This window comes from Mustelus asterias, chromosome 12 (assembly GCF_964213995.1).
Source record: "Mustelus asterias chromosome 12, sMusAst1.hap1.1, whole genome shotgun sequence".
Taxonomy (NCBI): Eukaryota; Metazoa; Chordata; class Chondrichthyes; order Carcharhiniformes; family Triakidae; genus Mustelus; species Mustelus asterias.
Window position 1 is genome coordinate 66,039,207 of NC_135812.1, and position 26,884 is coordinate 66,066,090.

Sequence of the window (26,884 nt, forward strand, 5' to 3'; positions counted from 1 at the left end):
AAACATACTTTCCAACCTGGATTACTTTCAACCAAAGCCATTACTATTGATGGCGGTAAGCAGTAACGAGCGGTAAACCATTACAGGTACTTGGTTATTAATGACAGAGGTGCCATTTGCAAGCATTCTGAAGCGAATAGTAAGGCATTACAAGTTGAGTCTGATGCTGAGCAACAGGCCCCCTGGGCTTTTGTAATCTGATTCCCAAAGCAGCAACTTGTAGGGCAAGAGAAGTTCAGTTCCTTGTACAGGAATATTAACCCCATGACTGCTGAGAGTTTCAGTTGTCAAAACACACACCAATTTCTCTTCATAAACCAACTGCAGCTTCTCCCCGATGATAATGGAGATAAAGTAGAAACAAGCTAATGTGATGTGTGGACTGTGAGCTGAATCCAGTCTGTAAACTCTTTCAATCTGACTTGTAGATCTGCTTGCTCAGAATGGTTCCCGCTTTCTGAGCCTTAAAGATTGGAAAAGCTGCTTGCTTCCTAATATTTGTGTTCAGACCAACTGCAGGAAAAGTTTCTTTGCAATTAGTCAATCATGAAGTTCATAGAATCACAGAATCCTACAATGCAGAAGAAGGCCATTCAGTCCATCAAGTATGCACCGACCACAATCCCACCCAAACCCTATCCCCATTGCCCCATTATTTACCCTGCTAGTGCCCCTGACACCAAGGGGCAATTTAGCATGACCAATCAACCTAACCAATCTTTGGACTGTGGGAGGAAACCCACACAGACACGAGGAAAATGTGCAAACTCCACACAGACAGTGACCCGAGGCCGGAATTGAACCCGGGTCCCTGGCACTGTGAGGCAGCAGTGCTAACCACTGTGCTATTGCAAGCCTCAGATGTTAAAGCAGGCTAAAAGAGCTAAAAGATCCTGTGGACAGGGATGAACTATTGGTTTAGTGGTAGCATTGTCACGTCAGAGTTGGAATATGCATGGGTCAAATCCAGCCTCGGACCATCCCACAAGTGAAGAATGGAATTCAGGTTCAAAGCCTGGGTTAACATCCAGTGAGTTACTCACATCCTGTGGTTGACCACAACAACCTACCTCCCCCCACCATCGCCCCAATCCGTCCATAATGGTGGCTGTGGGAGCCCGTACAACCCTCCACTGTATACGGTAAGGTTGGCACAAAGATGGTAATGGCCCAGAAGGGACATCCATGGTGCAGGCTCTTTACCAGCCCTACAGAATATGAATCTGGGGTGATTGTCCCTTTAAGGGCAACACAGCAGAAGAATGTCACCCAGCTTGAAGGATCAATTGGGACTGAGAACGGGCAACCACCGCAGGGGGCAGATTCCTCACTTAGACAGAAGGCATCTGGAAGGTCTTGAAGGCATGTAGGGACTGGGGCAGGCAGTAGGCCGCTGTTGAGCAGTTGGGAGGAAGCGGTGGGGTGGGGGGGGGGGGGGGGGGGGAAGGTTACTAGCTTTTGTGCAGCTTTTCCTTATTAATAAATACTCTATGTTCCACAGGACCAGGCTGAGGAGAAGGCAGTTTGTTTGTTCACTACATTTATTTATTTATTTTAAGTTAAATTTGTGTAAAAAAATCAGAGGTTTTTTTTTAAAACAGGAAGTAGGCCCAGCAGGAGTCTGGGAAGGTTTTGGAGGGTTTAAAAGTAGGCCGCACTTTTGAGCGGGCAGCGTCGTTAGCGGGCAGCAGAGTGAGCAGGAGGCAGAGTGAAAGCTGTAGGGCTTTGGCTCACAGGGCTTGGGCGAGCAGGGGTGAGTTAATTCATTTTTTGCTGTTTGTACCTGGTACTGGCAAGGTATCTAGAGAGGATGGGTGTGCAGGCAGTGCAATGTTCCTCTTGCACTATGTTCGAGGTGAGGGACGACGTCAGTGTCCCTGCTGATTATACCTGTGAGAAGTGCATCCATCTGCAGCTCCTCCAAAACCGTGTAAGGGAACTGGAGCTGGAGTTGGAGGAACTTAGGATCATTAGGGATGCAGAGATGGCCATAGACAGAAGCTTCAGGGATACAGTTACTCCGCGGAATGAAAATAGATGGGTGACGGTGAGAGGGGCTGGGAAGAAGCAGTCGGTGCAGGGATCCCCTGTGGTCGTTCCCCTTAGCAACAAGTATTCCGCTTTGGATATGGTTGAGGGGGACGACATACCAGTGGTGAGCCGCAGTGAGAGGATCTCCGGCACTGAGTCCGTCCCTGTGGCTCAGGAGGGTAAGGAGGAGAGCGGGAGGGCAATAGTTATTGGGGACTCGTTAGTTAGAGGGATAGATAGGAGGTTCTGTGGCAGCAAAAGAGACTCGAAGATGGTTTGTTGCCTACCGGATGCCAGGGTCCGTGACGTCTCGGACCGTGTTTTCCAGATTCTTAAGGGGGAGGGGAAACAGTCACAAGTCGTGGTACACATTGGTACCAACGACATAGGTAGGAGAAGGGACGGGGATTTAAAACAGGAATTTCGGGAGCTGGGCTGGAAGCTGAGAGCAAAGACAAAACATGTGGTCATCTCTGGTACGCTACCGGTGCCACGTGATAGCGAGTTGAGGAACAGGGAGAGAGTGCACTTAAACATGTGGTTGCAGGGATGGTGCAGGAGGGAGGGTTTCAGATACGTGGATAATTGGAACACGTTCTGGGGAAGGTGGGACCTCTACAAACAGGACGGGGTGCACCTGAACCAGAGGGGCACCAATATCCTGGGAGGGAAATTTGCTACGGCTCTTCAGGGGGATTTAAACTAATTTGTCAGGGGAGTGGGAAAAGGAGTTGTAGTCCGGAAGTCAGTGTTGAGGGTGGTGAGGTATTGGGGAAGGTATCAAGGTCAAGGGTGGGTACCGGTAGACAGGAAGGTGGGTTGAAGTGTGTCTACTTCAATGCAAGGAGCATCCGGAACAAGGTGGATGAACTTGGGGCGTGGATTGCTACTTGGGACTACGATGTTGTGGCCATTACGGAGACGTGGGTAGAACAAGGACAGGAATGGTTGTTGGACGTTCCGGGGTATAGATGTTTCACTAAGTGTAGGGAAGCTGGTAAAAGAGGTGGAGGAGTAGCATTGTTAATCAAGGATAGTTTAACGGCTGCGGAAAAGCACTTTGAGGGGGATATGCACACTGAGGTAATATGGGTTGCAGTTAGAAACAGGAAAGGAGCGGTCACGTTGTTAGGAGTTTACTATAGGCCCCCAAATAGTAATAGAGATGTGGAGGAAGAAATTGCTAAGCAGATTATGGATACGTGTGGGGGTCACAGGGTAGTTGTCATGGGGGACATTAACTTTCCAAATATTGATTGGAACCTTTGTAGGTCGAATAGTTTGGATGGGGCACTTTTTGTGCAGTGTGTGCAGGAGGGTTTCCTGACACAATATGTGGATAGGCCGACAAGGGGTGAGGCCACATTGGATTTGGTACTGGGAAATGAACCGGGCCAAGTGTTAGATTTGGTTGCGGGAGAGAACTTTGGAGATAGTGACCACAATTCGGTGTCTTTTGTTATTGCAATGGAGAGGGATAGGGCCGGACGGCAGGGCAAGGCTTACAATTGGGGGAGAGGTAATTATGATGCGATTAGGCAAGAATTAGGGGGCATAAGATGGGAACAGAAACTGTCAGGGAAAGGCACTGATGAAAAGTGGAACTTTTTCAAGGAACAAATACTGGGTGTCCTTGATAGGTATGTCCCTGTCAGGCAGGGAGGAAATGGCCGAGTGAGGGAACCATGGTTCACAAAAGAGGTGGAATGTCTTGTGAAAAGGAAGAGGGAAGCTTATGTAGGGATGAGGAAACAAGGTTCAGATGGCTCGATTGAGGGTTACAAGTTAGCAAGGAATGAGCTGAAAAAGGGGCTGAGGAGAGCTAGGAGGGGACATGAGAAGTCCTTGGCGGGTCGGATCAAGGAAAACCCCAAGGCTTTTTACTCTTATGTGAGGAATAAAAGAATGACCAGGGTGAGGTTAGGGCCGGTCAAGGACAGTGGTGGGAACTTGTGTATGGAATCAGTAGAGATAGGCGAGGTGATGAATGAATACTTTTCTTCAGTGTTCACCAAGGAGAGGGGCCATGTTTTTCAGGAAGAGAAGGTGTTACAGGCTAATAGGCTGGAGGAAATAGATGTTCGGAGGGAGGATGTACTGGCAGTTTTGAATAAACTGAAGGTCGATAAGTCCCCTGGGCCTGATGAAATGTATCCTAGGATTCTTTGGGAGGCGAGGGATGAGATTGCAGAGCCTTTGGCTTTGATCTTTGGGTCCTCACTGTCCACGGGGATGGTGCCAGAGGACTGGAGAGTGGCAAATGTTGTTCCTCTGTTTAAGAAAGGGAATAGAAATGACCCTGGTAATTATAGACCGGTTAGTCTCACTTCGGTGGTTGGTAAATTGATGGAAAAGGTCCTTAGGGATGGGATTTACGACCACTTAGAAAGATGCGGATTAATCCGGGATAGTCAGCACGGATTTGTGAAGGGCAAATCGTGCCTCACAAATTTGATAGAATTTTTTGAGGAGGTAACTAGGTGTGTTGATGAAGGTAGGGCGGTTGATGTCATATACATGGATTTTAGTAAGGCGTTTGATAAGGTCCCCCATGGTCGGCTTATGATGAAAGTAAGGAGGTGTGGGATAGAGGGAAAGTTGGCCGATTGGATAGGTAACTGGCTATCTGATCGAAGACAGAGGGTGGTGGTGGATGGAAAATTTTCGGACTGGAGGCAGGTTGCTAGCGGAGTGCCGCAGGGATCGGTGCTTGGTCCTCTGCTCTTTGTGATTTTTATTAATGACTTAGAGGAGGGGGCTGAAGGGTGGATCAGTAAATTTGCTGATGACACCAAGATTGGTGGAGTAGTGGATGAGGTGGAGGGGTGCTGTAGGCTGCAAAGAGACATAGATAGGATGCAAAGCTGGGCTGAAAAATGGCAAATGGAGTTTAACCCTGATAAATGTGAGGTGATTCATTTTGGTAGGACTAATTTAAATGTGGATTACAGGGTCAAAGGTAGGGTTCTGAAGACTGTGGAGGAACAGAGAGATCTTGGGGTCCATATCCACAGATCTCTAAAGGTTGCCACTCAAGTGGATAGAGCTGTGAAGAAGGCATATAGTGTGTTAGCTTTTATTAACAGGGGGTTGGAGTTTAAGAGCCGTGGAGTTATGCTGCAACTGTACAGGACCTTGGTGAGACCGCATTTGGAATATTGCGTGCAGTTCTGGTCACCTCACTATAAGAAGGATGTGGAAGCGCTGGAAAGAGTGCAGAGGAGATTTACCAGGATGCTGCCTGGTTTGGAGTGTCGGTCTTATGAGGAAAGGTTGAGGGAGCTGGGGCTGTTCTCTCTGGAGCGGAGGAGATTGAGGGGAGACTTAATAGAGGTTTATAAAATGATGAAGGGGATAGATCGAGTGAACGTTCAAAGACTATTTCCTCGGGTGGATGGAGCTATTACAAGGGGGCATAACTATAGGGTTCATGGTGGGAGATATAGGAAGGATATCAGAGGTAGGTTCTTCACGCAGAGAGTGGTTGGGGTGTGGAATGGACTGCCTGCAGTGATAGTGGAGTCAGACACTTTAGGATCATTTAAGCGGTTATTGGATAGGCACATGGAGCACACCAGGATGGTAGGGAGTGGGATAGCTTGATCTTGGTTTCAGATGAAGGTCGGCACAACATCGTGGGCCGAAGGGCATGTTCTGTGCTGTACTGTTCTATGTTCTATGAATCTGTAAGCATCATCATTACACAATTCTTCCATGCTGTCATGCTGCTCTCTAAGAGAAGAGCAAGGGGTACAAAACCAACCAGCTTGTGATGTGCAGGAGGTAGGAGACAATAGTGAGCAGAACGGAATATATTACACAGGGAAATTGAAGAGTGCAGAGCTTTACAAGGACACGAGGAACAAAAACATAGGGCAGCATTTTCCAGTCGCGCCTGCCCTGACACCAGAAATTCTTGCCCGAGTTTACAATCTGCCAACTTTTCTGTCCACTCGGGACAATTCCTGCGGTGGGCGGGATTGGAGAATTTACTACATAGTGTGTAGAAAGCAAGGGCTGTATTTTACCAGCCCCCTTAGGTGTGGGATCAGACAGTCAGTAAAATAGTGGGAAGCCAGATCAAGATGGCTTACCCTTGATGTCCCACCACCAGATAAATTTCCCAGCAGTGCGCTGCGAGGGGGATCGTGGAGTGGAGCAAGCAGCCGACTCGCATAATCAAGGCCCCAATTACAAGCCATTCGATGGGACCAGAAGCATGAGCGAAAATGGTAGCCTTGTGGGGAGACCCTCACCTCCATTGAGCCAGCGTCCCAGGGGACTGCCAGAGCCGGAGGGCCCATGCTCACAGAGCCAGAGGTGGGCAGGAAGGGAAGCCCCGTGGCACTAGCGATTCTCCTGGAAGGGTTTCCTCTCCAACCTTGCAGGGTCTACTGTCTTCGGTCCCCTAAATTGAGATACCCGGCCAAGGGCATGTCCATTTTGAGGTGCAAGGCCCCCCCGCCCCCATCCCCCCTGCATACATCAGTAGTGACCACCTCTCCCAGTGACACTGATGCGGGCTCAATCACTGTCAGCCCTCCAATTGGAGCACAACAGCACCAAGAACCTACCCATGATCCTTAATTGGATGGTGGGCCCATGGCTGGCTGATTAGAAGGGCAGCCTGTGGAAAAATCACAAAGCTGGACCTGCTGCAAGTGGAGACCCAGAACCCAGTTTCTGATCCACCACTAGGTCCAGCAGCTGTTACAAAATTCCGTCTGCAGTTACACTCACTGCCGAGCTGGCGTTAGTTTTTCGTTGTTGCACGTAGAGGATTGGGTTTTGAGTAAGCAGGGTTTGGGATTTTGTACATGTGGGGCTTATATTTAGCAAAAGCATGCACGGGATTTGAACATTACCAGAGCAGGCACAACTTAGAGAGAGCAAAAGAAGCTTATCCCCAAGCAAGCTGCCCCATGCAGTCTGTGCTACATTTCAGATGCTAGGAGTTATTTTGCTTCGAAGATTTTTATTGGATTTAAGTTAAATCCAACACTGGTTTCCACTGATAAGCAATGAACTCAAATTGAAAACACCAAATGTGAAGTTAATTTTAAGTAAACTTTGTTTTCTAAAAAAAAAAGTGCGGGATTTGAGACAGTTCAGGAGGAAGCCATTCGCTCATGATATCCTTGCCGACTCTCCAAACGAGCAATTCTATGAATACCATTCTCATCTGGGTTAGGTTTTTGGGGTCAGACAGAAAGAGGACTTGTCTCTTTTCTTCGTGCGCTGCCACTTTTCTTTCGGCCCACGTCCAACCCTTGTTGCCTTACGGTTAGTAGGGTTATGGGGATAGGTCCTGGGTGGGATTGTGGTCGGTGCAGACTCAAAGTGCCAAATGGCCTCCTTCTACACTGTAGGGATTCTATGATTTTACATATCTGTTCTTTTTACTTTAGATGGGATTACAAAACGTCTTATTTCTGGCCACCTTGTTGGAATGATCAGTACGGTATCCAAATCACCACCCACATAAAACGGTAACATTGGATCCCTTCTAATCTTTCCCTCTTTGGCTTGGCATCTGTTTTTCCTTCTCTATCAGCAAAACACCTTTGGACTCTTTACTCCATTTACAGCACGTATATCGATGGAAGTTATGGTGGCGGTGACAACAGTCACCGTAATGAAAATAAATTCTCTTTTGAACAGATCCACAGGACAATAAGAGTTACTAGCTTACACAGTTGATACATGAGTAATTTACTTAATTCACCTCAGCGTTTTAAGGGACAGGGTTGTGTACTTGACATCCACAAATTGACAAAGTTCAACGACCCATGTATGGTCTACCAATCAACAGCTGCTCACATTTTTCTGGCATTCTGGAGATAATGTGCAAAATAAAATCGCGTACGTGCTGTGGGAGTCTTTAGTTCTCTTCCTGCCACTGCCTAGGGTCACGGTCCAGGGAAAATCAAGGGAACAGTGCAATGCAATGGTTCATCTATGAAACAATGCCAAAAATAATGGGCACTCGTTTAGAATGTATTATCTTGAATTATTTGAAGCAAGTGAAATATTATCGTGTTGGTTTCTTACTATGTGCGTTTCTGCTCCTTTGTCATTATGTCACTCATAAGTAAACTTGACTATTATTTTAGCCTGACGTAACAGTTTTAATATTTTGAAGAGAATGGAAGTTTTATGAAGTCTCCAATGCTTTGAATGATGGAAATCAGTAACCATGAATCCTGCGACATGCTACATAACGAATCATGGAATTCCTACTGAAGGAGGAAATTTTCCAGAAAACCATATTTGTATCATCAAACATATTTTTATTGGACTAATTGGCACCACTCATAACGGGCCAACAATGCAGAGGGGCACCCCCGGATGGATATTCGATCGGGTCTCCCCCTGCACAGCTGAGAGACTCACGAATTTCAGAAACTGCGGGAGATCCCTAATCTGCCTAGCAACAGCCTGTAGCTGCATTTTAAACTGGTCGAGGACGATCAAGACCCCTATGAAACGAGCCATAGAGTGGGTTATCAAAACCAAGCTATCACTGAAACATTACTAATTCGGCCAAGGCAGACATAAAAATCTGATAAACCAAGATATAAGAATAAAAGGTTAGAATGAAGTACTCCAGACATCCAACAAGACAGGATAACATTAACACTCAATCTCACAAGCAGGAAACACAGACACGGGACAATAGGATCAAATTCAAATAAGGGGACACATAGAGATGATAATGGGAAACGCATTTAGACACCGGGGCAGGACCAAGTAATCCCATTAACACGAACACACACCATACAAATGCAAATTGACAAGCCTCCCAGAGAACTTCCCGACCTGACAGACCACTTTATACATATTGTAAAAAGATGCATAATCAAATGTTCCCGCTCAAATTTGGAGCCCTATAAAGATCCAGGGCTGATGTAATCCAATTGAGATCAACGTGGCCAAGCCACTGTTTCTGAGCTGGCTACGGGGGTCTCCCTAGGATCCTAGTAAATTGTACAATAAAGACACGCTTTGAACCTTGATTTGCGACTCGGCTCCTATTCTGTGCTGGTAAGGGATTTTTCCCTACAACAAAATGGCGTAGTCGGCAGGATTTGATATCTGACTTCTGACTGATAACCACAGTTTGAAAGTCGGGATCAAATTAAACGAATCTGATACAAATCCAGAGCAGTCAGAGGCGAGTACAGGTCTCCGTTCAAAGTGAGGTACCTTTAAGGGTTAGGGTTTGTCTGTTTTGAGTATTGTTGTCTTGTAGAACTGTATAATCTTGCCTAAGTTTTAAATTGAAACAGAAGTCCGCACTAAAGAGGTACAGGTCAGAACAACCGCGTGGAAGAAGGTAAGTAACTGTTAACTTTAATAGGAGTAAAAGACCAAAGGTAAAGATAACAGGTTTTGGGCTATTTGATAACAAAGAATTAAGACTAATATAAAGATAAGTACCGCATGCAGAACTAATTGGTGTAACTAACCCAGGATTGTAAATGAAACCGCTGTCTGTGCCAAGGCAATAGGACAAGGGAGTGCTTGACTCAAGGTGCCCTACCCTAAACTGGACGTTAAGAGGAGAAATCTCCCACGCTAAGGTTGGGTTTTGAAGCGGGCGCTAAGAGAGACAGGCACTCAGGGTGCAAGGCACGGACAGTGTAAATCGGGTAACAACACAGACTCTGAAGGGACGAACAACCTCAGAGTCGATACAGTTACTAACTATAACAGGGGCTTTGATAACAGAGTACAGGTGTGTAAGTGTTGAGGAAAAGTGGACCCGATCCATCCTGACCAAGAGACACGACGACGGAGGATCCATTAGGGACCCGGGCGGAGTTTGATAACCTTGTTCGTCTGTAGAGAACACCACAGCCCATAGCAGGATACCCGGTTTTGGGGGGTAACGGATCAACCCTGCTAGTGGGGGTGGTGGCCGAGCGGGAGGCGTTGTACTTAGAGGGGCTGGGAACAGGGGCGGACAAACCCACTAAACAACCAGCACACATCCCAATAAGACAACACAAAATAGTCCAAGCGTGAGGTGTCAGGAATAGTTGGGGGAGCCCAGGGGAAAGAGACCCACTGGAACCTCACTACGAGGCTCTACAGCAATACAGACGGTGCTGGGGCAGTATCAGTGACAGGAGTTGAGGCACTTTTACTGTAGCAGCCAGCATACGGGGGTTGCAGGACTGCTAGACAGAAAAATGGCAGACCACGTTGTTAAGGGAGAAACTGCAGTAGCTCTCATTTTAAAGTATCTGTTAGCCAGAGAAGCGATTGTTGCAAAGATGAAACGGAACGGGTGGAACGCATCACAAACTTTAGAAGATCAAAGAAAGTGGGTAGACGGAGTTAAACGGGACAAAACAAAAGTAATGGGAGTAATATTAGTGACCCAGTTAGCTGGACTAATTGAGGAAGTAAATGCCTCCATGGAGGAGAGACACAAAGAGACAGAACAAATTAAAGTATTACAGGAGAGAGTGAGGGAGTTAGAATACAGAAACAACACTGCGGAGATAACGCAGAGATCAGAGGAAACGGACCCTCGGCGCCCATACGAGTCAGTGCAGAAACATACAGCCACTCCAGCATCAAAAGAAAACATAGACAATTATAATCTAGCGCCAGTCACAAGAGGAGGGACGTTAGCACAACCAAAGGCAACCTATAAGCCTTTTACGCCAGGGGAAAGGCAGCAGATTATGGCATCCCTGGGGAAGTTAAAACCCAGAAGCGCAAACCTAGAATTTTGGGGCGAATTAGATTCGCTCTGGGTAGGACACCAGTTACATTTAAGGGACATACACCAGCTGGTCAGGGCAGCCTGTCCAGCGGATAAATGGAGGTTGGTAGCAGGAGGGCCAGCGGCTCAAGCAGCACAGGACTATAATGGAGGAAGATGGACACATGCCGTTCCTACAACGGCTGAGATAGATGACCAGCAGGCACCCTTTACATTATTCAAGACCGAAGTCCAACGGGTCTTAGGGAATTCCCCCACTAATTGGAGCAGGATCACAAACACTAAACAAGGACGGGGGGAAAGTGCATCGGAATTTGGAGAGAGATTATTCGGGGTATATATGGAATGTTCAGGACGAGACGACGCGGATAGGAGGGACAGGGCTTTTGTTCAGGCATTTAAGGACGGGCTCTCAGAGGCACACCAAGAGATCCTTAAGATGGGGGTGATAGCATCCCAAGACTATGACGAGCTAGTCGAGTGGGCTAGCGGGATAAGAGAAGAGAAGGCTGCCCAAACCAAGCCCAGACGAGAGAGAGTTGTAACCCCCCATAACGGAGATAGGGGGAGAACCGGGTTCAGCTGCTACACATGTGGCCAGCCAGGGCATACGGCTAGATTCTGCAGGGGGGCACCAGTCAAAGGGAAACCTGAGAATGGCGGGCCTCGCTGTGACCACTGCCATAAACCAGGGCACACTGAGGCAACATGTTGGGGGAAGCATGGGAGACCCCAGGACAACTATGGAACAACCCCGGGGGCACCACACTCCCGGAATCCACCAGGGTGACTAGGAGAAACCTTAAGCCAGGGAGATGGCAGAAGAGAGAGGGTTAGTGTAGCCACGCCCACCGAAGACTGTGAATCCCGACAAAAGCCGGTGTCCGTCCACTCCACTTATCGGCCAACATTGGTAAAAATCTCACAACCCGTAGCTCCCATCCAAAACAGGAAAGAGGGGGAGAGAATATACGTAGATGCCGTGGTAGGGGGTAGGGAGTGCCACATGTTAGTAGATACGGGAGCAGCCATATCAGTTACAAACCTACCCCTGCCACTGACCAACAAAAGAATACACATAACCGGGGTAGGAGGGGAGAGAATACCCGCCTATCTTAGTGAAACCACACTAGTAGAAATCAACCACAAGTACATTCCAATGCAATTTTACGTTTGTCAAAATAATGAGGGCACAATCATGGGAAATGACCTAATGAGGGAATACCAGGTACTGATAGATTGTGGGAAAGGAAAACTAATTTGGCCACAACCTGACGGTAGAAAGACCAGGCAAGGGACACTAGCCAACCACCTGGGGACGGTTGGGGTAGCCACTGTCGTGGCCCGAGATTGGGACCAGGAACGAGAAGGGTTCGGAGCCATCTGTGCTTCTATTCCAGAAGCCTGGGCTAGGACGAAATTAGATACCGGACTAACCGACACAGAACCGATAAAAGTCCCAGGACCAGAGCACAAGCCCCACAGACAATACCCTATCAAAAAGGAAGCGAAAGGGGCAGTGGTAGAAATAGTCAAAGGTTTAATAGAAAAAGGAATCCTCAGGGAAACCACCAGTACCACCAATTCCCCCACATGGCCAGTCATCAAACCTGACGGGAGCTACCGGCTCACCATCGATTACACAGGTTTGAACAAGGTAACACCTAAATTACACCCCATTGTGGCAAACCCCTCGACTATTTTAAACGGATTGGCACAAGACCACAAAATTTTCACGGTACTAGATATCGCAAATGGATTCTGGTCCCTTCCACTAGACCCAGAATCCCAAGACAAATTTGCTTTCACTGTGGGAGAAAAACAGTACACATGGACCCGTCTCCCACAAGGATTTCATAACAGTCCTGCCATATTCCACAGAACGATGAGCGACATCCTAAGTAGGGTGAAATTGCATGAGGACAATACAGTTCTCCAATATGTGGACGATGTCTTAATAGCGTCCAAAACAGAACAAGGGCACAAGGCAGCCCTGTATGCAGTACTAAAAGAATTGGCAAAAGCCGGGCTGAAAATAAGCCCACATAAGGCACAAATTGCGAAACCCCAGGTCCTGTACTTAGGACACCTAATTTCCCAGGGAGTTAAAAACATGCCCGCAGATCGCAAAACCGCGATTAAAGAAATGCCACGACCAGTCACAATAAGAGGGGTCCGGAAAGTTTTAGGACTATTCAATTATAGCAGGAGTTTTATCCCTGACTTTGCACGGATCGCGGAACCAATTCAGAGATTAGTAAAGGGAGGAAAGCCAGCCCTGGAAAGGATAGAGTGGGGACAAGAGCAAGAGACAGCATACGCAGAACTGAAAGCAAGGTTAGTTTCAGCCCCTGGTTTGGGATTGCCCGATGGAAGCAAAAAGTTTCACATCTTCTGCGACAACCGGGACGGCTTCTATTCTGCCGTAGTGGCACAGACTCATGGAGATAGAAAGAGACCCGTAGGGTATTATTCAACGGCTGAGGGACCAGTAGTCACCGGGATGCCCAGGTGCATAGCCGCCCTAGACTGTGCAGCATGGGCTGTAGGGATAAGTGAGCCCATTGTCATGACAGGAGATATTGTACTACACACAAAACATACATTGGTAGAGATGCTAAACACGGGCAAACTTAAAACAGTCTCCAATATAAGGAGGGCAAGGTGGGAGGCCACTCTCCTACCGCCTAACAAGTCAGTCACGATCGTAAGGGACACGGGAGAAAATCCCGCGGAAGGGATTTTAGATATTGGGGAGGCACACAGCTGTGGAGAAACTGACAAAAATGACGAGGAAGGAAAGATTAGAGATGAACCCCTTCCAACAGCAGATAAGACCGTCTATGTGGATGGGTCCCGCAAATATGTATCCGGATCCCCAAGGACAGGGTGGGCAGTAGTGGACCAGAACCTGGAAACCCTAGAATCAGGAAGGATCGACGGGGGTCAGTCCGCTCAGGTAGCAGAATTAGTTGCCCTCACCCAAGCCCTAAGATTAGCAGCAGGAAAAACAGTCAATGTGTATACAGACAGCCAATACGCATTTGGTGTGATCCACGATTACATGCCAGCATGGGGGAGAAGGGGATTCATCACAACAGGAGGTACCCCCATTAAACACCAACAGCAGATAAGAGCACTGCTAGCAGCTAGTGAACAACCGACAAAGGCCGCAGTAATTAAAATAAAAGCCCACCAGCGGGAACCTGGGAGGGACACCCCGGGGTGGATTCACTTCAAAGGGAATCAAGCCGCAGACGCAGCGGCACGGCAAGCACTAGAAAACAGTGACATTAAAAGCATGCCCCTTGCAGCAATAACGATAGAACAGGAAGAGATTGACATACAGAAATTACATGGGGACATTACACAGCAAGAACGAGACAGGTGGGAGGAGCTGGGCGCAGTTAAAGGGACTGACGGGGTTTGGAGAAAAGATAACCGAGTATTGGCACCAGGATGTATCCAGAACACATTACTGGAACTACACCACGGGCTTCCCCATACAGGCAGGGATGCAATGATACAGAGCCTGGGGAGAGAGTGGTGGTGGAAAGGATTGGGACGAGATGTGGCCACATACTGCCGCAGATGCACTATATGTGCCCAGCACAACCCCGGGAAGCCCATAAAGGTAAAGATGGGACACCAACCCAGACCAAAGGGACCCTGGGAACAGATACAAATGGACTTCATCGGACCACTGCCCCCCTCTCACGGGAAAACATACTGCCTGGTAATAGTAGACCAATTCACCAGGTGGGTGGAGGCATTCCCCACAACCAATTGTACAGCCCTAACAGTAGCCAAGATATTGGCAGCAGAAGTCATTCCCCGGTGGGGGATGCCGATTCAAGCTGATTCGGACCAGGGAACACACTTCACAGGAAAGGTTCTGAAAAACATTTGCCAACTATTAGGAATAAAACAAAAATTTCACATCCCCTATCACCCACAAAGTTCCGGGATGGTGGAGAGGATGAATCGGACTCTAAAAACAACAATGGCAAAGGCAATGCAATCCTCAGGTAGAAATTGGACAGAAGTCCTACCTGCAGTCCTGATGAGGCTTAGGGCGACCACAAATCGAACTACCGGCTTGACTCCATACGAGCTGATGACCGGGCGAGCAATGCACTTGCCCGAAAACATTATTACAGGCTGGACAGATGTGGGTCCGATAAAAGATAGGATCCGACAATACATCCGAGACCTTAGCACCCAATTGAAGGGGATGCGCCGGTCCGTAATTTCTAATCAGGCACAGGTCGACGCAGAGGGGGACTCAGAAATATTACCAGAAGTCCCAAAAGCCGGGAGCCGGGTATTAACAAAAGTGCTTCCTGCAAAACCAGGATTTGCCCCAAGATGGCACGGACCTTACGAGGTCATTATTAGCGGAGATACCTGTGCCTGTATAGATATAAGGGGACAAGGGGTCTGGAAACACTGGACCCAATTAAAACTATATGAGGACAAATAAACTAAAAAAAAATACCGTTTTGCTCATTCAACTTCCACAGGAACCAGGACCAGATCCACTATCAAGACGTCGGAACCAACTACCTTTAATTTGATTGCCTGTTTATTTTTTGTATATACTGTAATTGTAAAATACTGTTGAAAAAAAAAGAGCGATATGGGAACAGGGACATATCTGATAATAACCCTGACCATTGTAAATACACTCCAGCATACGAGGGTTAGGGGAGCAGAACCACCAATCATGGAAGGAAACCTATTCCTGAGAACACACATCCAGATCTATGGGAATAGGACCGCTTGTTACCCCTCAGCGCGATCAGTAAACTCCCTATTCATAGCAACACCAGGGTGGCTCCCACAAGAGTTATTCACTATTGACACATCGGGGGCACCCTGCAAAGAACATATTGGGTACTTTAAGCAAGGGATACAAGGAAGGTGTGTAGAGCTCACTGAGCCGGGAATTCTAAGGGGGACGGGACCCCAACCGGAGGAGACACATGGGAACTACCCACAATGTTTTAAGGGAGAGGGATGGGGGTGCGTGCATGCCTTTGTCCCTAAAAATGATTCGTGCGCTGAGGCACATTGTGCTCTCCAGGAGTGCCGGGTCCGGGAAGGACACTTCACCTGTGACTGCAAGCAACAGAAATGCATTTCAGTCACCGCGGGTAGGCAGCTTATGTGTGGCAAGTGCAACGGCACCCACGTAAGCTCAGCCACAGGGACATATCCATTTGATTCTCACCAAGAAGTACAATCAAGTGGACAGTCCAGGGGGAGGGAAGGTCCCACAAGATGGGGCCATGCGGTCAAACGACCCCGGGGAAATGCATGTTATCGGGTTAAAGACGGGTACGTGTTTTTATTTAAAAATGTATATATGACGGCCACAGACAGGCCTCCAAGGTTCTTTTCCGTAGGGACAATCAGACCTCTCACGGTTCCATGCCCAAGTGAAGGGCATGTCCAGAAACGCATAGTGACCAGGGCCATCAGCGCAGAATTTTGCTCCGACTGGCAGGCCCCTGTCACACTAGGGTCTTCTTTAGGATATGGATTTCTGGGGACACTATCCCTGGGAGGCGCCGCAGGGGTGATCAGTGCCAGTAATAGGAACTTCTTCATATGTGGACTGACCATTTTAGGAAACAACACCCTACAAGCATTAGGCGCAATTGACCAAGAACTCGCAGAACTCAGACTATACACACAACAAACAAGATATGCGGTGGACTATCAGCTAGCCAGACAAGGGGGGGTATGCACCATCATCAAGGACAAATGCATCACATACGTACACGACGAGACACTAAACATAACAGCAGCCATGTCCGGGATACAAAAGCAATTGGATAACTTTAAACAGGGGTTAACAGGGACTGATGGGTGGTTAGGATGGCTGTTTAACACCGTTTGGGGAGCATATATTATGAAGGGATTAATCCTAGTAGTAGCCATCCTGTTCACAGTCTGCCTTGGCCTAACCTGTATTAAAGTGATATGTGCAAATATTACATCAAGAATGCTACCCACTGCCAGTATCCAGATGCAAGAACTTAACAACGACCCAGAAGAGGAGGAACAACGGCAAGGACAACAGCTGTACAAATCACTGTTCCTCTGAAGGTCGCCCATGGGGGGTCAGCCATGAATGGCACCCCCTGGACGAGAGGAGGGACTGAAGGAGGAAATTTTCCAGAAAACCATATTTGTATCATCAAACATATTTTTATTGGACTAATTGGCACCACTCATAACGGGCCAACAATGCAGAGGGGCACCCCCGGATGGATATTCGATCGGGTCTCCCCCTGCACAGCTGAGAGACTCACGAATTTCAGAAACTGCGGGAGATCCCTAATCTGCCTAGCAACAGCCTGTAGCTGCATTTTAAACTGGTCGAGGACGATCAAGACCCCTATGAAACGAGCCATAGAGTGGGTTATCAAAACCAAGCTATCACTGAAACATTACTAATTCGGCCAAGGCAGACATAAAAATCTGATAAACCAAGATATAAGAATAAAAGGTTAGAATGAAGTACTCCAGACATCCAACAAGACAGGATAACATTAACACTCAATCTCACAAGCAGGAAACACAGACACGGGACAATAGGATCAAATTCAAATAAGGGGACACATAGAGATGATAATGGGAAACGCATTTAGACACCGGGGCAGGACCAAGTAATCCCATTAACACGAACACACACCATACAAATGCAAATTGACAAGCCTCCCAGAGAACTTCCCGACCTGACAGACCACTTTATACATATTGTAAAAAGATGCATAATCAAATGTTCCCGCTCAAATTTGGAGCCCTATAAAGATCCAGGGCTGATGTAATCCAATTGAGATCAACGTGGCCAAGCCACTGTTTCTGAGCTGGCTACGGGGGTCTCCCTAGGATCCTAGTAAATTGTACAATAAAGACACGCTTTGAACCTTGATTTGCGACTCGGCTCCTATTCTGTGCTGGTAAGGGATTTTTCCCTACAACACTACAGTGCAGAAGTAGGTCATTCAGCCCATCGAGCCTGCATCGACTCTCCCACCCAGGCCCTACCCCCGTAACCCCACGTACTTACGTTACTAATCCCTCTAACCTACACGTTAGGACCCTAAGGGGCTATTTAGCATGGCCACCTAACCCACACATCTTTGGACTGTGGGAGGAAACCAGAGCACCTGGGAGGAACCCTCACAGACACGGGGAGAATGTGCAAACTCCACACAGACAGTCACCCGAGGCCAGAGTTGAACCCTGGTTCCTGGCGCTGTGAGGCAGCAGTGCTAACCACTGTACCACCATGTCGCCCCATTCATTCACATCATGCAATCCATTCCAAGTTTAAATTCACTGGTTTGCATAGGAACACTGCTCTTTGATGTAAACATGAGCTAAATGCAATAGGAAAGTTAGAAATCTAACAACTCTTTATTGTGCAGCTCCTCCCTCGCCAGACAACCTTACATCATTGACATTCTTTTCCCTCTATACCATTCAGCTCCAGTGACAAATTCCTCCTTCTACACTGCCCACAACTCTTCATTTTTGACTCATTCCTTCCTCTTAGAAGGAAAAGCTACTCATTTGCTCAGTGTAACTAGACCCTAATCATCGTGGCTCCCAAAATCCACTCACATACAGTGAATTCTTTGGGTACTAGGTAATTAATAGCAGCTTGCATAGATTGGATGATCTGAGGCTGGTATCCTTAGAGGAGTAAAGGCAATTTGACAAAGGACTTTCAAAATCATGAGGAGTCTGGATATAGCAGACAATGTTCCCATTGACGAACGGCCGAGAACCAAAAGGCCCCTCCCCCAACCCACCCACCCACGGCGGGTTCACCGGTGATGGGATGGGTGAACCATGCAAAATACCATACACATCACGGGGACTGGAAGATCCCCCTGGCGGCCAATGGCAAGCTGCCTCCACTGCTGGAAAACATGCTGCAGGGGAGCTGGAAAATCCAACACAAAGAAAAACAGAATGTCTATTAATTTACATTGTTGAAATCAATGGCGGCACAGTGGTTAGCACTGCTGTCTCTCACCGCCAGGGAGCCGGGTTCAATTCCGGTCTTGGCTGACTGTGTGGAGTTTGCACGTTCTCCTCGTATCTACGTGGGTTTCCTCCGGGTTCTCCAGTTTCCTCCCACAGTCCAAAGGTATGCAGGTCAAGTGGATTGGCCATGGTAAATGCGCAGGATTACGGGGATAGAGTGGGCCTGGGTACGATGCTCTTTCGGAGAATCTGTGCAAACCCGATGGGCTGAATGGCCTCTTTCTGCACTTTAGGGTTTCTATGGTTCTAACTAAATTGCTGCTTTTTAAAAATATATCCAATTCAATTCAATCAAAGTCCAATTCAAAGTTTCAGCAACTGAGACATTCCAGATCCAAGTTGACAAGACAGGCTTCCCACTTCCTGCCTTGGGCTTGATCGACATGATCCAAGCTGATTGGAAAAGGCATTGCACCTTCTCCAAGGCTTGAACTCATTTGCACCTTAGCCAAAAGGCCGAGATGCCGCTTTAAAAAATTGCTTTAAATGAAGCCTTAATGTAACCTCATGACTTCAACCAAGTGCAGGACGTTGATACTACACTTGATCTTAGCCAAAAGGCCGAGAAGCTTTTACTCCATCATCAGAACACCGCTAACCTGGACCCTGCCATAACCTCACTTGTAAAGTGATGCAAAAATTACAAGAAGCCAACACATCCTCATCAGTCTTTCATTTCATTCACTCACTTTGTGACCAGCATCTCAGTACAGATAGCTCAAATACAAGCCAACTGGGATTTGGAAAACAGCCATCAACTGGGAAACCTTAGAGGTAACTTTTGTGGTTGACATGACTGTTATATGCTGCAAATTCATTGGAAAGTAATGAAAATATAGTTTTGGCTGAGTGGTACAGTACTTCAAGGATACAACACACAAGATGCCAGCTTTTGAATTTGAACTCAATAGTTTCAATGCCTATGGTATAGAGATTTGAGTTGTTAAGTCAACGGTACTCTTACAGAGCGAATGGAAACATTGCTGCTCCTTCTGGCTCCACATTAACACAAGTAAAAGAAAATAAGTGAAACTTTCCTTGGTAGCCTCCAGCAATGCCCTTAAGAACTTATGTGGACCCAGGAAAATTTGATCAAGGTCTACAAAAAAAAGATGGGTTTTCTGCTAATCTGCTTAGTTAATGAATTCTTGAAAATCACCAGGGGAGAAATGGAACAGCACCATGACCCTGTATTGGGTGCGAGTTGAGTGTACACAAACCTGGTCTCTGCCAAATATGCATCAATTGCCAACTTGTCAGGTGCCAATTTGGCAATGGGGTCCGAGAACAGACATGAGGGCCCAATGCCTACTTAAGGCAGGCTTCTTGAACATTTGGCCGAGGAGGAGGAGATTGGGCATGGGACACACATCTCTCACTCAATAAGAAGGGGTGACAAGCTCAATCTGATAATTGCCCAAAATTCAATGTTGTTACTGCGTCACCAACTAGGCAGAAATCAGCAGAAATTCATCTTTTTATTTTTTGGTTGGAAGACAAATGTCACCCCCACAACGCCACGCTCCAGTTAAACTGAAAAGCAGTATTCAGGAACTGCCAACAACTCTTCCAAAATTCCACAAATGCCTTCTAGTGGGTTCAATAAAACAAAAGTCTCTTTAAAAGGCACTGTCTTTGCTCAATAACAAGATGGCTAATTTATCAAAAGGGAAAGCATACTAAATGAGGTGTTGGGTGAATACCTAATTTTAAAACGTGGAAATAAGTCTTTGGAAAGCCAGTAAAATGCAATAATATTAAACTGTAATATTGAAGAATATTAAAAGTAACACTGATCTGTACGTCACTGAATCCCTAGCAAGATCTACAGAAGGAAGCAACACATACGGAGTGGCAGTGGGCAGATGTAAAATGCGGGTCAGATTTTTAAAATGCTTTTAAGATATAAACTCATCAGGACGGCAAAAGGAAAACTGTGTTCCATTGAGCAGAAGCCAGATTCAGTCATCAATGACGTTCCTCACACATTTTTGGGATGTGAAGGAACAGACAGAAGACTTTCAAATGACTTCTAGTCACCGAAGTCTCCTTAGAATATGTTGTTATTGACACCCCCAGTCATGTATAATTTAATCCTCTTCACAGAACAGCTTCAAAAAGGAATGGTAATTCAGCCAGACATAGATAAATAATCACGTCAATGTTGTACAAAAATATATAATTTATCCTAGACATAGCCGTAATAGATACTTATGGAAGAGGTTCTGCAAACATTATTGCCTATTTTTGAGGAGGAACAAACCTTTCTGAAGCACTGTCTGCACACAGGCCTCACACACGCCGTGTCTCACACAGGCCTCACACGCGCCGTCTCTCTCACTCAGGCCTCACACGCGCCGTCTCTCTCACTCAGGCCTCACACGCGCCGTCTCTCTCACTCAGGCCTCACACGCGCCGTCTCTCTCACTCAGGCCTCACACGCGCCGTCTCTCTCACTCAGGCCTCACACGCGCCGTCTCTCTCACTCAGGCCTCACACGCGCCGTCTCTCTCACTCAGGCCTCACACGCGCCGTCTCTCTCACTCAGGCCTCACACGCGCCGTCTCTCTCACTCAGGCCTCACACGCGCCGTCTCTCTCACTCAGGCCTCACACGCGCCGTCTCTCTCACTCAGGCCTCACACACGCCGTGTCTCTCACAGGCCTCACACACGCCGTGTCTCTCACAGGCCTCACACACGCCGTGTCTCTCACAGGCCTCACACACGCCGTGTCTCTCACAGGCCTCACACACGCCGTGTCTCTCACAGGCCTCACACACGCCGTGTCTCTCACAGGCCTCACACACGCCGTGTCTCTCACAGGCCTCACACACGCCGTGTCTCTCACAGGCCTCACACACGCCGTGTCTCTCACAGGCCTCACACACGCCGTGTCTCTCACAGGCCTCACACACGCCGTGTCTCTCACAGGCCTCACACACGCCGTGTCTCTCACAGGCCTCACACACGCCGTGTCTTGCACAGGCTTCAAACATGTCGAGCCTTGCACAGGCTTCAAACATGCCGTGCCTTGCACAGGCTTCAAATATGCCCTGCCTTGCACAGGCTTCAAATATGCCATGTCTCACACAGGCCTCAATCACGTTAGGTTGCACACAGGCCTAAAACACACCGCGTCTCGCACTGGCCTCAAACACGCTGTGCCTTGCACAGGCTTCAAACACGCAGTGCCTTGCACAGGCCTCAATCATGTTAGGTTTCGCACAGGCCTCAAACATGCCATATCTCACACGGGCTTTAAAAATACACTGCGCCTCAGACAGGCCCCCAAAACACACCACGTTCTACGCAGGCCACCAAAACACATTGCTTCTCACACATGCCTTAAATTCATTGCATATAGATCTCAAACATACTATATCACACAAAGACTTTAAGCATGCTGTGACATACAAGGGCTTCAAATATGCTGCACTGCATATAGGCCTCAAACACACTGCACCATACAAGCCTGTGACCAGTACAGGAGGTCACCAAAACCAGGCACTTTTGCAAAGCATGTCGAGTAATGTCATTATGCTCGGGCATGTTGCTCTCATGTACACAATAATGGCAACCCATACGGAGATTCCACGCTGTTAGAGAGTGAACAGGGGGTAAACTGGGAAAACAAACCAATTCTTTGCATCTCCATCACATGGAGGGTGCTGCAGATGGGTAAAGGAACCAGCCCAGGGCCCGGCCAGTGCTTTAAAGTGAGTAGACTAAAGGTCAAGGTAGTGGATGGTAGTCACATCAATGGTCACAGGTGGGCTAAATACCAGACTATCCAGTACTAAACCAGATATCCGGCCAACCCATACAAGCCTCAAACACCTTGCATTGCAAACATGCTGTACTGCAATGACATCTCAAATATAAAGTTGCAAGCACAATCATTTAAGACTGAGAGGAGGATGTTACTTCACAGAAGGAATAATTTAAGACTAGGGATATAATAATACTGATCCGAAATAGTCTTGTATACCTTAAAATGGAACACCAAAAAACTGGGAAATAAGAATACTTGGGGGGAGGGGGTTCTTTCTAGAGTGGTTGGGGAGGGTTACATTAACATGGCAGGGGGTGCGAATCCAAGATTCAGAGCAGGAGGAATCAAGAATAAGAGAAAAAGACAGCAAGGAGAATTAAAAAAGGAAGCGAAATCAAGGGCCAGGATCAGATAAGGACACAGTAAAAAAAATCGTAGGGATGAGACAGGGAACGTTAAAAGGACTAGCCTCAAGGTTTTGTACCTGAACGCATAGAGCATTCAAAACAAAATGGATGAATTACTTGTGCAGATAGATGTAAAGGGGTACGATATATTTGAGATTATAGAGACATGACTCCAACATGCCCAAGAATAGGAACAAGTATTAAGGGCTTTTCAGTGTTTAGGAAGTACAGACAGAAAGGAAAAGGTGGTGGAGTTACATTGTTGATTAAAGAAGTTGATTAAAGAAGATATTGATACAATATTGTGGAAAGATATTAACACAGACGATGTGGAATCTGTATGGGTCGAGTTAAGAAACACCAAGAGGCAAAAAACATTTGTGGAGTGGTATACAGACCACCAAACTGTAGTGATAATGTTGAGAATACCATTAGACAAGAGATGCATGTGTTAAAGGAACATCTGTGATTATGGGTGACTTTAATCTGCATATAGAGTGAGTCAAATCAGTCACAGTATAACAGGGGAGGAATTTCTGGAGTGTATATTGGATGGTTTTCTGGAGGCATTCAAAGAATGAATAGATGAACTGCAAAAGTTGTTTGTTCCTATTTGGCACACAAGTGGAAAGGGAACTGTGGCCAAACCATGGCTTGCAAGGAAAATTATAGATCGTATCATATTCAAAGAAGAAGCATACAAATTAGCAAGAAAAAGCAATAGACCCGAGGATTGGGAGCGGTTTAAAATTCAGCAAAGGTGGACCAAGAAATTTATTAAAGGAAAAATAGAATATAAAAATAAGCTAGCGGGGAACATAAAAACTGACTATAAAAGTTTCTATGGGTATGTAAAGAGAAAAGGTTAACAAAAATGAATGTAGGCAGAAACAGGGGAATTCATAATGGGGAACAAAGAAATGGCTGAGGAACTAAATTCATACTTTGCCTCTGTCATTCACAAAGGAAGACATGAATAATATACTGGAAATTCTGAGAAACACAGGTTTTAATGAGGAGCTGAAGGGAATCAGTATTAGTAGAGAAATGGTTTTGGGGAAATTAAAGGGATTAGAGGTGGATAAATCTCCGGGGCTTGATAATCTTCATCCCATTACGTACCAATGATTTGGGAGAGGGAACTAAATGTATTATCTCCAAATTTGCAGATGATACAAAGTTGGGTAGGAGGGTGAGCTGTGAGTTGAATGCAGAGATACTTCAGTGGAATTTGGACAGGCTGGGTGAATGGGCATATGCAGTATAATGGGAATAAATGTGAGGTTATCCACTTTGGTAGCAATAATAAGGCAGATTATTATATTAATGGGTGTAAATTGAGAGAGGTGAATATTCAGCGAGACCTTGATATCCTCGTGCATCAGTCACTGAAAGCAAGCACACAGGTACAGCAGGCAGTAAAGGAATCAAATGGTATGTTGGCCTTCATAACAAGAGGATTTGAGTATTGGAATGGGGATGTTTTACTGCAATTGTATAGTGCGTTGGTGAGGCCACATGAGGAGTTTAAGTGTCCTTATCTGAGAAAGGATGTCTTGCTATACAGGGAATGCAGCAAAGGTTTATCAGTCCGATTTCTGGGAAGACAGGACTGTCATATGAGGAGAGACTAAGTCGATTAGAATTGTATTCATTGGAGTTAAGAAGAGTGAGCGGGGATCTCATAGAAACTTATAAAGTTCTAACAGGGTTAGACAGAACGTTCCTGATGCTTGTGGAGTCCAGAACTAAAGGTCATAGTTTGAGGATAAAGGGTAAACCTTTTAGAACTGAGGTGAGGAGAAATTTCTTCACCCAGAGGGTGGTGAATGTGTGGAATTCATGACCACAGAAAGTAGTTGAGGCCAAAACATTGTGTGATTTCAAGAAGGAATTAGATATAGCTCTCAGGGCTAAAGGATCAAGGTATATGGGGGGGTGGGGCAGGATAGGGATACTGAATTTAATGATCAGCCATGACCATAATAAATGGCGGAGTGGGCTTGAAGGGCCAAATGGTCTACTCCTGCTTCTACTTTCTACATATGGTCCGAACTGCTTTTTCCTATTGGGTCAAAGGGTTGTGAATCTTTGGATTCTCTACCCCAGAGGATTGTGGATGCTCCATTGTTGAATACACTGAAGGCTGGGGACAGATGAATTTTTGGTCCCTCATAGAATTAAGGGACATGAGGATCAGGCAAGGTAATGGAGTTGAACCCCAAGATCAGCCATGATCAGCTGAACAGCAGAGCAGGCTCGATGGTACATGGTCTACTCCTGCTCCTATTTCTTATGTTCACAGGGCCCGAGAAATTAACTGTCTTTGTGATAGCTGGAAGAGGTTTGGGCAGGGGTTAAATTTTAAAATCAACCCACCAGTTTTATGGCAGTGGGATACAAGGTGTACAGTCTCACTGAGAGGATCCTCCAATGATGTTTCTACCGACTTCAGGCAAGAGTCAGAATCTCTGACCCCTGCTTGAATCTTTAGATAAGATCAGGAATACGTTTTGCCCACAGCACTCACTGCTCACAGATTGCACATTCCACAGGAGACAAAGGAAGAACAACAGAAACAGACAGAAAATCAGGAAAAAAAACTAATCCACCAGCAGACACAGTTGAGGATGAGTTATGGTGAACTTTAATATTCTTTAACCTGTAGATCTGCTTCGCTGGGGTGGGGGTGGATTGCTGCTGATAGAACAGGCTATCAGGTCCTGTCATTCAGCGAGATTATGATTGATCTGCGGTCCAACTCTACATACCCGCCTTTATTGCATTTCCTTCAATATCTTCGGTTAACAAAAATGTCTCAATCTCAGCTTTAAATTTAACAATTGATTAAGCATCAACTATCACGTGTTCCTGAATGTTATTCCAAGAAGGTCCCTAAATTTTAGACTATGTCCCCTTGTCTTAAAATAGCTTCCCTTTGTCTGTTGACCTCCATATCTTGAAAACCGCCATCCATTAGCCTCTTAACCTTCTAAATTCCAGGGATTACAACCTTAGTCTGGGCAATCTCTCCAGGTACCAGTCTATTCAATCAATGCTCCACTCCCTCCAGGGCAATAAAATGTTCAAAACGGCTTACAGTAATTAGGGCTTTGCGCGACTTCTACCTTCCTGCATTCTCACCCTCCAGATATAAAGGCTACTATAGCATTAACCTTTCTGATTATTTTTTGTCACCATTCATGGCACTTTAAGAATCCATGGATAAAACTGGATGTAGTGTTACAGTTGTAGCTCGGGTGTAAAGAAAGATCAACTTAATATAATGCAGGTACTTTTCCAGCATGGTGCCCATGGAAGACTGGTGAAGATGTATCAAATGGAACAATGGCCATGGGTTTACAACTAGACCTGCATGTGCAATTACATTAAGGGGATTGAAAACACAGTGAATGGCAAAACTTGTAACAAAATGTTTATACAATTCACGTGTGGACATAGTGATGTCAATTTTCAGATCATAATGCCAAGAATAAATATGGCAAAAATAAAGTTATTATTGGCCCTGAGATTGGAAAAATTTTGGCCCACACAATTAAATGCATTATAGATAAGCCTAAAGCAATATTTAATATTCAGTACATTGGTTGGCACGTGAATAAAAGTTCAATTGGAAACTATAAGAGTAACAGCCCTTTGCACAGATCAGTGTGTATTAATCCATTCAGGAACAGTAACTGCACTTATTCACTGGACGGGAAAGACTTTGGGGCATTTTAGAGAACCTTCATGAATGTGAATTCTTCATTTCAAAGAGAGTCTCACTTCATTATACATCCTCTTAAATTACAAATAAAACTTATGTATAATTCTTGTTCATTTTAGAGCACTTGTTGGCTTACAGATTT

At 46.3% G+C, this 26,884-nt stretch overlaps 1 protein-coding gene and 1 non-coding gene across 41 annotated transcripts in view; both read right to left on the bottom strand.

Moving 5' to 3' along the window:
* Nucleotides 1-26,884, bottom strand: part of gas7b (growth arrest-specific 7b) — a 718,490-nt gene that overhangs the window by 107,580 nt on the left and 584,026 nt on the right. The window lies entirely within an intron of this gene.
* On the bottom strand, nucleotides 19,219-19,408 carry LOC144502189 (U2 spliceosomal RNA). Its single transcript, XR_013499314.1, has one exon. It is a non-coding gene; the product is annotated as a U2 spliceosomal RNA (small nuclear RNA).